The sequence below is a fragment of the Castor canadensis genome, chromosome 16 (assembly GCF_047511655.1).
Source record: "Castor canadensis chromosome 16, mCasCan1.hap1v2, whole genome shotgun sequence".
Classification (NCBI taxonomy): domain Eukaryota; kingdom Metazoa; phylum Chordata; class Mammalia; order Rodentia; family Castoridae; genus Castor; species Castor canadensis.
In genome coordinates, this window is record NC_133401.1 from 41,246,314 (window position 1) to 41,257,685 (window position 11,372).

General features: G+C 45.7%; 1 long non-coding RNA gene across 1 annotated transcript in view; it reads right to left on the reverse strand.

Annotated features, from left to right (window-relative positions):
- The window catches only part of LOC109691226 (uncharacterized), a 31,834-nt gene extending 20,966 nt beyond the window's left edge, over nucleotides 1-10,868 (reverse strand). Inside the window, exons 1-2 of the long non-coding RNA XR_002212863.2 lie at nucleotides 10,776-10,868; nucleotides 1,402-1,454 (exon numbers count right to left, since the gene is read on the reverse strand). This is a non-coding gene — a long non-coding RNA (uncharacterized lncRNA). The remainder of the gene's footprint in view (nucleotides 1-1,401; nucleotides 1,455-10,775) is intronic.
- Nucleotides 10,869-11,372: the final 504 nt, after the last annotated feature.

Below are 11,372 nucleotides of genomic sequence, written 5' to 3' on the forward strand. Positions count from 1 at the left end.
CAGAAAGTTCAAAAGAGCCACCTAGACCTTAAACAGGATGTTGGTTAAACTTTGCCAAGAAACTTCTGAAACCTGGGTAACTCTTCTGCCTGTAGCTCTTCTAAGGATGAGAGACCTAAAATTCATCCAAGCCCTTATGAAATATTGTATGGCAGACTTTTTCTTCCTAATAACTTACTCATTGGTCCTGCAATAAATGACCTGGTTTAGTTCCAACAGGCCTTTAAAGATGTACGGAAAAAGTTCTACAGAAAGGGGGAGAATCCAAATTACTCTCAGGGAGCAAGTGCTCATAGCACCTCGAGGGAAGGGACGCCTCAAGATCAAGTACAACTGAAATGGAAGGGACCCTATTTGGTGATCTTGGCCACTTTCTCTGCCATTAAGGTACACGGAATGGATAGCTGGACTCATCTTTCCAGGATAAAGCAGGCCCTATAGGATCCTTCAAAATCTTGAGGTGCCTGAGGACCCCTAATCCTATGAGCCAGTGGAGGGTCTGAAGTTCCTTTCAGAAGAAACACACTCAGATAAGTAATAACTGACACTGACACGTTGAATCACCCTCTGTTCTGGCTTGTGCTGATTCTGGGAGTTTGTGGTGATTTTTGACTGGTTCATGAGAGCACATGGCTCTTAGATGGGTGGAGTCACATGAAATACTGCCAAACCTGAGCCTGAATCTCCTCTCTGGTGTTACTGCAGTCAGTGGGTTCTAATAATTCTTTTGTTCCTCCCCTGGGGACCTATTCCAGCCTCCATTATCCACTGGCCCCAGCTCTCTCAGCATTTTAACAAGACCCTATGCTGGGCGTATCCTAAAGGTGGAAGGAACCAAATGGAGGTCCCTCTCCTGGAATTTCCTGCTTCCATAGAAACCTTGAGTTATCTCCCCTAGTCATCCTCATGTGCTTGAAGTAATTGTGTACAACAAAACTTTCTGCTCTAGCCCCACTGGTGGCCCTTGACTCCTGAGGAAAAGCAAAACTCTTAAGCCAGACCCTGAAGCTGCCCTTGCATTTGACCGAACAACCTTTGGGAAGGAAAGCCTGCCCTCTGTTTCCTTAGAAGCAAGAGCCCTATTCTTGGTTTTCTTAATGCCTCGTTCCAAAAAAAGGAAGAGATGGAGAGAGAGAGGAAGAGAGGGAAGGAGAGAAAAGGACAGAAAATTTATCTAAAGAAATAATGGCTGAAAACTCCCCAAATATGAGAATATAAATGGACATCAGATTCAAGAGGCAACAAAACAAATATAAAATCACCAATGGACTCCAAAAAATTTTATCACCCAGATACATTATCATCAAATGGTCAAAAGTCAAAGACAAGGAGAGAACTTTAAAAGCATTACAGAAAAGTGACTTGTGACATACAGGAGAGAATTCATAAGACTATCAGTACCTTTTTCAGCAGAAATCTGCCAAGCCATGTGTTGGGATGATCTATTCAAAGAACTGCAAAACAAACAAAATCAAAACAAAAACAACTACCAATCAAGAATATTATATCTAACAAAACCTTCCTTCCAAAATGCAGGAGATGTAATATTCTTTCCTAGATAAATAAAAGCTGGGAGGAATCCTCACCACTAGACATGGCTTACCAGAAAAACCTAAAGGAAGTCTATACAAATTGAAATGAAAGAACACTAAGCAGTAACAAACACAAAAACATATTACAGTGCAAACCTCCCTGGGGAAGGTAAATACAGAGACGAGTTGAAACACAGGAATGCTGGGAGGTTTTGTGTGTTCTGGGAGGTCCTTTGGAGGCCCACTCTCTTGGCTGTAGAAGAGGAATCTACAGGTGGAGGAGGACTTGTTCTGCAGAACTGCTGAGAAGCCAGTGGGTTAGTTCAATAGCAGACAGGTATAAGCCCAGCAGACAGGTATGAGCCCAGGAAAGAAAGAGCCCATGGTATTTGTGGGACAAGAAGAAAAGGGGGTCCTTACTTAATTTCAAAGGGACTGAACAAAAGAGGGGCTTTGGGGGTGATGTGGAGCCAGAGGACAGTGAAAGGAAGACATTCCATCCAGCTTTGATGGAATTCCTGAGAGAGTTTAGTAAGGTGTCTCTGGAATGAGGAGTGGGTCTTTTCTATCTTTCCCAACAATCAGGGGTGTCAAGCAGAGGAGAGCTTATAGATTACCTCTAAAGCCTCTGCTACTTGTTGAGTGATTGGAGACATGAAGGGTGGCCCACTGTCACTGCAGGGAGATGGGCAGCCCAAACCTGGGGACAATGAATTATTAGGACCTTGATAACTTCAAATGCTCTTTTAGAGGTGTGGGGGGGTGAGGGAAATGCTTCCATTTATCCAGTAAAGGTGTCAATCATGGTTAGAAGATATTGGTGGTGTTTATGAAAGAGCCTATGAGTGAAATCTATTGACCGGTCTTGACCTGGAAAGTGTCCTCATAATTGGTGTGTTGAGAATGAGGGAGGGGATCACTAATGTCCCTGTGGGTTCATTTGGTTGCATATAGAGCACTGCTGAGTAAGAGATGACATGAGAGTGCTCAAAGATGGAGTGCAGAGGAGGGAGAGACAAGCTTTAGAGGTTTTGTCCACCTGTGGGGAGTGAACAATATCTGTAAGCATATTTAAGTTTTGGCTATTGGGCAACATGTATTTCCCTTGGAGAAGCAGTCAGGGTTCCTCCCAAATAGACCCCTGTTTTAGGAGGGCTTGAGGGGTCATAAACTAGGCTTAGGTTACTGAGTGGGAGTTTAGCAACCCTTGAGGCTTCCTAGTCTGCTTTATTATTTCCTATGGCGTCCAGGGACTGGATTCTCTGGTGACCCCTCTGGTGGATGACTGCGGCTTGGACTGGTAATTGAGCAGCCTGTATTAGATGTAGTAGGGGTGAGGAATGCTTGATAGGAGGTCCATGAGACCTGAGGAAGCCCCCATGGCAGCATGGGGTTATAGAACTTGTCAGGTGTAATCTCTTTGTCCTAATTGCAGAGCTTGGGAGAGAGCAATCAGTTCTGCCTTTTGGGCTAAGGTATTAGACAGTGAAGAGGAACTTTCTATGACTTCTGTGGTAGAGACTGCAGCATAGCTTGCAAATCTTTACCCTTTCAGCATAAAGTCACTGCTTACTGCCATGTACATACCATTGTCGTCAGGGTTAGGAAGGGAAGTGTCTTATAGGTCAGGCCTCACAGCAGTGGAGGGTTCAAAGGTCACAGACACTTCAGAATCTTGAAGTCCCTTTCTCTCCCTTGTCCAGTACCTTCACTGCCACTTGGGCTCCCGTGAGGCGATGAGAAGCTAATTTCACCTTGCCAAAGCTACCACGTCCGAGGGTCTCTGTAATGTTGTACTGAACTGTAAGAATTTCTTCATAGGGGGAGCTGGCTTTGGAGAGAGACAGCCCCTCACAGTAGGTGCTACGCTCACTAGTAGGGAATGAAGGTAGCACCACTGCTAAATTCTTAAAAAGGAGTAAAATGATGAGTGAAAGTGAAAACACTTATCGAACTCTTCCTCCAGCAAAACAAGGTAACTGTCGTGTGTGTTAACTCAGCAGGTCACCAACCACCAGCTTCCTGCACTACACAGGCAAAACCAGCCAAGGCCACCTCTTTATGTAACCGCTGTTTATCATTCCCTCACAATGACTTCACCCTGATGAGTCAGGGCAGGAAATGAACCAAGCACATGTGGGCACAACCCATGGTGGTTGTCTTACTTTGGGGCCTCAAGGACCTTTTCCCCTTTTAATTAAAAACAAAACAAAAACTCCAAAGGCTTTTTTCTTTGGTGTGTCATGGAGACTGGTATTTACTCCCTGAGAAATGAAAGCCAGTAGGATACTTCAATGGCCTTTTCATTTCAAGTCTGAAAATCTCTGATAACTTTCGGTTTTGAAAGACCTCATCCTATCTACCTACACTCAAGGTACTCACTTTCTTTTCCTTGAACCCCAGTGGTGGCTGTCCAAAGGGTGGTAGACCTTCCTGCACACATTGTACTACTGTAACAAAAAGTCCTGTTCCCTAAGCCACCATGGGGTACCTTAGTAACACATGGACTGTGAGAGAGTGAGAGAGAGACATACAGTGAGAGAGAGAGAGAGAGAGAGAGAGAGAGAGAGAACTTCACCATGACCTCCCCATGAGATCCTCATCAGAATCTTGGACCCAGAAGGTTTTTGCATGTAAAGTTTCATGCTTTTTTCTCCATTGTAGATTTTCTTCTTTTCATTTTCTTTTGCTTTCTTTTCTGGTGGTACTGGGGTTTGAACTCAGGGCCTTGCGCTTGCTAGGCAAGGACTCTACCACTTGAGCCACTCTAGCAGCTCTTTCTGATGGGTTTTTTCAAGATGGGGTCTTGAGAACTATTTCCCCGGGGCTGGCTTTGAACCATAATCCTCCTGATCTCTGCTTCCTGAGTAGCTAAGAGTACAGGTGTGAGGCACCGGTGCCCGGCCTCATTTTGTTTTCTCGTCTTACTATGGTATAAAATTGAATGGCGCCACCAATAGTCGTGCCAGAGTTCTCTCCTGCCCGTTTTTCAAAACTGAAATACTTTAGCATGAATGATATTTGGTTAGATATGCTGTCCCAGGCTCTGAATTGGTAAGAGGTTTTATAAAGAGTGTTCTGAAAATTTCACCAAATTTGATATTTAGGTTTTCAAAACTTAAGCTGTGCAGGGCAGGAAGGGTTATATATCAGAAGTAGAACTCTTGCTTAGCATGTATGAGGCCCTGGGTTAATAAAAAAAAGAATAAATTTAAGTTCTCCTTCTATCTGTTGTAATACACACACACACACACACACACACACACACACACACACAACAGAACTCAGGCCTGTTTGTTGTCTTCTGATCCTCCTCCCTGTTATACTCTGGTGATTAAAAAAAAAAAAAATAGGAAGAGACCACAGAGAGTAAAACCATCTTAGTAAAAATTCTAATTTTTTTAGTTAAGACTATCACAAATACAACACAGAAACATTTTTTTCCATTGTAGAAACAATCATTTTATTGTGATACGTAAAAAGACAAATGTATTAAGATCTATCTCTACAAGGGAAGGAGGAAGTGTCAGGGGAAAAAGTCTCTGAGGTTTGGGAGAGGGGTCAATAGGGTTCCTTGTCTCTGGGCATCTTTGGGTGAACTTTTCAGCTCACCAGATGCATAGAAGCCCAGGTAGGTGACAGATGTCCTATGGGGTGAGTCCCATGGCAGATTGTATACCTTATTTCTGTGCTGGGCAGAGCCCCTTGTTGCCAACGCTGGACACGCAGCAGCAAGAGCTTGTTGCCCGGATGTCCCCTGCAGCTCTGGGTCCACACCATCTCCACCACCTTGACCAGAGCACAGGGACTTCTGGCCCTCTTATTTGTGTGCCTTGCGTCTTTGTTGGGTGTCCACCTGGGCCTTGGGGACAACTCTGTTACTGGCTTTTTGGCGTTTCTTCGAGAGCGGAACACAACAGCACAGATTTAAAAGAGATGTCATGATTCTTCTCGTCACTGCCTTCCAGCCACGCCTTTGCCTATCTGTGACAGTCGCCTCAGGGACCTTCTTGGTGTCTTCCTTCTCTGAAGTCAAGGTCTTAGGACCAAGCTGGAAGGCTGTGAGGGGGGTGAGGGTGTCCCTGGGCAGATCACTGAGGGAAAGGGAAAGCAAGATGGTACCTCTGACGTTCCTCTGACTTGGTTTCTTGTCGTCAGACTGTTGTTCAATCAAGCTGGAAAGATTAGGTTCACTTGCTCTCTTCTGTAGAGGACCATGGACGGAAAGCGGATCCACAGGAGATGGGCAAGGTGGAGCACGCTGATACAGGGAGGGCCTCGGGTGGGTGCTTCCACCAACATCCTGGCATACTTGCTCTTGTAACATTTGATAAGTCGCCATGGCTTCGTCAAATTTTTTATTTGCAAGGGACTCTTTGGTCTACATCAAGCCTCACAGCAGTGGGGACCATACCCGCCATCATAGCCATCATATAGCTCCCCTTCTTGAGCTATGTCACCAACAAGCGTGTTCGAGGGTCCTTCAGTCCTGATCTTGAGGCAAGTTCTTTGCCCAGTGTGGTTTTTCCAACCCCTGGTGTACACAGATTAAGCAGCTGGCCAGACATGGGAGCTGGATTGTAGCTACCTCAGCCTTCACCCAGGAACATCACCAACGGAATTAACGCGTCCCCTCCCCACCACCACTCCCCCAACGGTCACAACTGCCAGGTCCTGAGGCCCCGCCAATGCCACGTGGCCTCTGCTACTCGGAAACAGAAATCTGAGCGGCCCCCACCAGGGCATCCCAATCCCCAAGGCACTAGGCGTCCCCGCCGCCCAGCCGCCCAGCCTCGGCCACCCGCCCCGGTGACGCTGCGTCCTCCTCCCAACTTGCTCACTTTAGAAGCGAGGAGGGCTACGGCCTCTAGAGCTGTAAGAAGAGGAGCCTGAGAACGGTCTCAGGCAGTGGAGTCCAGTTTTGGATAGATATGCCACAGCCTTAAAATCTGCTGCGCTCCTTTGTCCCAACACCCCGCCCCCCGCCCCGCCTCCCAGGGCAATTTCCCTCCTTTCATGAGAACACACGGAAAATAGTTTGTTAAGATCAGGAAGGCCTGTTGGATGCTTTTGTTCCATTCCAGCGGTTCTGATTCTGGGCCTGCTAGGCCCTTGTATAAAGATTAGGCAATCAACCCATGTTGAGGTATCAAGATACAAAACTACCCAGTCTCCAAGGTCCCTCTTAGATGAAGGGCACTTAAGGCCTCTGGTGAGTTTCTCTGGGTTGTGATGACACTTTGACCAGGAGAAAGCCCAGGTACTTGATAATGGCAAGGCTTATTTGATCCTTTATGGGGCAGACCCGACAGCCTCTTTGGGCTGGGTGTATAAGTAAAGAGGCAGTGTTTTTGTCAGAGGTCTCTTTGTCTGGACTACAGAGGAGCAAGTCATGTACATATTGGAGAAGATGGCTATCAGTTAAGGGAATGAAGATAGGTCTTTAGCAAGAGACTGTCCAAAAACATTAGGCCTGTCACGAAAACCCTGGAGAATGGCGGTCTGGGTGTGTTTTGGGGACTTGGGAGACTCAGGATCAGTGTGTGTAAAAGCAGAAAGGCTTGGAGTCCTTAGCTAAAGGAGTAGTAAGATCCAAGACAGTGAAAACACTGGAGTCAGAGGAAGAACATTAAGAAGAGTGTATGGGTTTGGTACCAGTGGGTGGAGAGGGACTACAGTCTTACTAATTAGTCTAAATCTTGGATCAATTTACAGTAACAGCCCAGTCTTTGGACAGGAAGGCTCTGGATATTATAGAGAGAGTTAGTGGGAATCAATAGACCTGTTTCAAGAAATTTGTGTATCAGACGTTTGAGTCCCTTGACAGCTTCTGGTTTGATGGGGTATTGAGCCCTATAAGGGAAATGGGAAGGGTCATTTAGGCTAATAGATGCAGGTGTAAGATGAGTAGCCCTGCTTAGGGACTCTGTGTCACATACCTCAGGGGGACATGCTGAACAATAAAAGGTGGCAGAGAAGAGGAAATGTCTGCCGTGGAGGGAGGGGTCTGGAGAGCAAGTAAATTGGGAGGAGATTTAGAGGTCAGGGAGACATGGGTGCCCACCATGTCTCTACCCAGGCAACTAGTGATAGCTGTGCATGTGGGGGTAAAGACTTTATCTCTCAGAGCACACGTTAATAAAGAGGTTTGGAGGGCCTTAAGAGGCTGGCCTCCCACTCCAATTATGGTGGTAAATGATGGCGAGAGAGAGCATGTAATTCAGAGAGCAGAGTAAGAGGTTCTGGCGTGGATAAGGAATTTAATTGGCTTATCTCCTATAGACAAAATTAGCCAGGCTCAGTCACAACGATGGTGGTTTGGAGCCTGAGTGGGTGCTGGGGCCCATCAATCCTCTGTGTCCAGAAGTCCAGGAGCAGCCAGCTGACTAGAGGTGCTCCCCTTAGGGAACCATTTAATCCCTGGAGAGGTTTGGTCCCTCCTTTCTTAAGAAAAGAAACATTCCTCTCCAGTGTCTCTCTTGTGTGTTTGTATTGGGGACTAAGTCCTGGAGGTGGCTGCTTCTGGGGACATTCCTTGCTCCAGAGGCCAGATCGCTTGCAGTTGAAGCAGGTCCCATTGTTGGGGCCCTTGCTGGAGGCTTTGGGTTGTCTGACCATCTTAGGGTAACTCAGGCTCCAATAGTGTTGCTAATAGCAGTTCCATTAAATGAATAGATTCTATCTGTCCTCTCTCCTTGAGCTCATTTTCTTTAAAGCTCTGCCTCCCTTTGTTCCTCATCCCTGTTGTTGAAAAATCTGAAGATTTCATTTACTGATGTATAGGATCCTTTATCGAACTTTTGGAGCTAGCACTGAATGTGAGGGACTGACTGGGAATAGGAAGTTGAAGGCTAGATTAGATTTCCCTTCCACCACATCAAGTTCCACGGGGACCAGACTCCTCCTTGATGGTCCAACAAACGGTCTGACTGCCCCGAGCCCTCCCCTCAAGGCCCCTGATCAAGCTGCCCTAAAGGAAAGGAGCTAATAGTTGGTTTCCTCCTCTTCAACTCTGGAGCTGCCTCCTCTGTCCTCCTTCCAAATCCTGGCTTCTCCTCCACTAACTGAGTAACCATAAGGGGAGTCTCTGACCAGCTCTCACTACAAGCTTCTCACCAACTCTTAGCTGTGGACGAAATGGTACATTATTTATTCATGCCTTTCTGATTATGCCTGAGAGTCCCACACCCCTTGTTGGGAAGGGAGATCTTGTTTCAAATGCAGACTCTGGTCCTTAAGGGGCCTGGTCAACCTCTCTGCATACCTTTAATCGAAACAGAGGTCAATCCTGAGGTGTGGTCATCTCATACCAAGATTAATAGGGCCATAAACACAGTCCCAGCATGCATGCACCTAAAGGATGACTCCACCTATCCTCACCAAAAGACAATATCCCTTAAGACTTAAAACTAGAAAGAGACGTAAAGATATCATTAAATCCCTTAAGCAGCAGGGACTCCTTTTGCCCCTGCCAGAGCCCATCTAATACTCCCATTCTTGGAGTACAAAGGTCAAACAGAAAATGGAGATTAGTCCAGTATCTAAGGTTAATCAAAAAAGCTGTGATTCCTATTCACCCAGCCATCCCCAATACCTGTTCCTTTGACTGTTTATACTGTCCCTCTTACTATCCCAAAACTCCCAAAGGATCAGAATGATTTACAGTCCTGGATTTAAGAGATGTCCTTTTCTACATCTCCCTGCACCCAGATTAAAACATGTCATCTCTCTCTCTCTCTCTCTCTCTCTCTGTTTCAGAAGAGCTTACAAAAGATATCAGTGGCCTGTCCAAGGGAATTAGGTCCCCCTCTGTATAATCTGGGAGATTTCGTATTGGTTAAGTTATACCTTTTCTAGTTCCTTCCCTGGATCCCATGTTGAACTGACCCTACACAGTTCTCCTGCCTACCCCCTAAATCCATACCTGGATACATCACTCTTGGGTCAAATCCTGGCATCAAAAGCAAGAGTCCTCTGAGCCTGATAAACCTAAAGTGGCACCTAAATCCTACTCGTGTGAACCACTAGAGGACCTCAAACTACTCTTCAGGAAGATATCAACCCCCTCTAGATAAGTGATTCTGGATTCTTCTGAACTTGTCATTAAAATACCTATATTAATTACTTTGGGGATAAGGCTATACTCAGTGATAGTCCCCACTCTCCCAAGTGAGAATCACTGACAGACTCCTTCTTTACTTTTCCTTTTACTCTATTGCCATTATATTTTAGAATCTCCTCCACATTTAAGCTCATTAAGATTTTCTAAGTATAGCCCCTTGCATATCGTCACACTAAGACCTGCACCTCATGTTTCATCTAATAGTCTTCCTAATAACTCTGGATTCGTTCCTAATCTGGACTCTTTCTTAAAACAATCACTTACTCAGACCAGGTTAAGGCCCAGAAAATACAGAGGCCTTCTCCCTGACACCAACCTTAGCAACTCGGACTGAGGTGACCATGGCCAAAGAAACCATATATTTAAAACTCCTAGGATAGGAAATGGCATTGCTAGGAGCCTCTTCTGGTTTATTAAAATACCCCTTTTAAGACAACCCATATTAAATCTGACTATTCTGGTCATGAATACAGTAAATACAATTGAGGCTCTGCAATTGAGTCTTGACACTTTGGCTGAAATGTTACAAAATCAGAGAGGCCTAGATGATCACTGCAGTTGCAGAGGTCTATATGCCCTGTTAAATTAGACAGTTACATGTATATAGACTCATCTAGGATAGTTAAAGAAAACCTACAAGTAATCAAAGTCAACGTACACATTAAGGAACAAACTGGAGTCCAGAGCAGCTGGCGCCACAGTCCACCTTCCCCTATAGGCAACAGTCTCTCTGCTTGAGCACTCCTTTTCTTGGACACCCTCATCATCACTCTCCTATTCCTTATTTCTGCTCCCTACTTGTTAGGTCTGATTGTAAAATTTGTTTCCTCTTGCGTAGAATCCATGAAGATACAAATGATGCTGGAAGCACAGCTCCTCACGGAGCTGCTGCTTCCTCCTCCATGCTTCTGTTGAGACCCCCTATACTAACCCTTGCAGTAAGACCCCCAGACTGACTGCCCAACAGCACCCATCTTCAACAGGAAGTAGACAGACAGTCACCACCCCTTATCCCTAAAAGCAGTCAAGGGTTCCTCTTCAGAGGGGGAAAATGTTAGCAGCTAGCTTGATCTTAGGCAGACGGGGCTGAGGGTTAGAAAGAAATAGCTGGCTGAACTCACCAGGAAGCAGAAGTAGAGCACGAGAGCAAAAGCAGGAGGATGAGAGCTCAGACAGCACTTCCTCTAAGTGTGTTACCAGGATGTGGGCCCAGGTGCACAAGGGGGAAAGGAACAGTTAAAGTGCAAAGACAAACAACCTCAGGGAAGAACAGAAAAAAATGAGTCAAGACCTTGTAAGGAAGCAAAACTAGAACCAACCCATCAGAAAGCTGTTTCCAGGAGCTTACGAAACCTACCCTAAGAACTGGATTAAAAACCCCTACATGTCGCAGTTGCTATGGCTCAGTCTTTCTGACCCTGTTGTGTAGGTTCTCTGTCTTTCTGTACTTCAGCAAACTTTCTCTTGTTCACTACTCACCTGCTGTCATTCTTTGACTGATCCTGGATAAGAATCAAACAACTTAACCCATGTGGCATCATGATTGATTTTTCCTGGTACGAACACCTAAAAATTTGACACCATGGGATAGGACACATCTAAACCCCCTTGGGACACCCTCCCCCACTTGGATGTCTCTTCTGGAATATTCAGACCCTGGGTCTGGCTCCTACAGTAAAGCCCAAATGCCTAATTTTCTATTTTAATATGATCTGGCC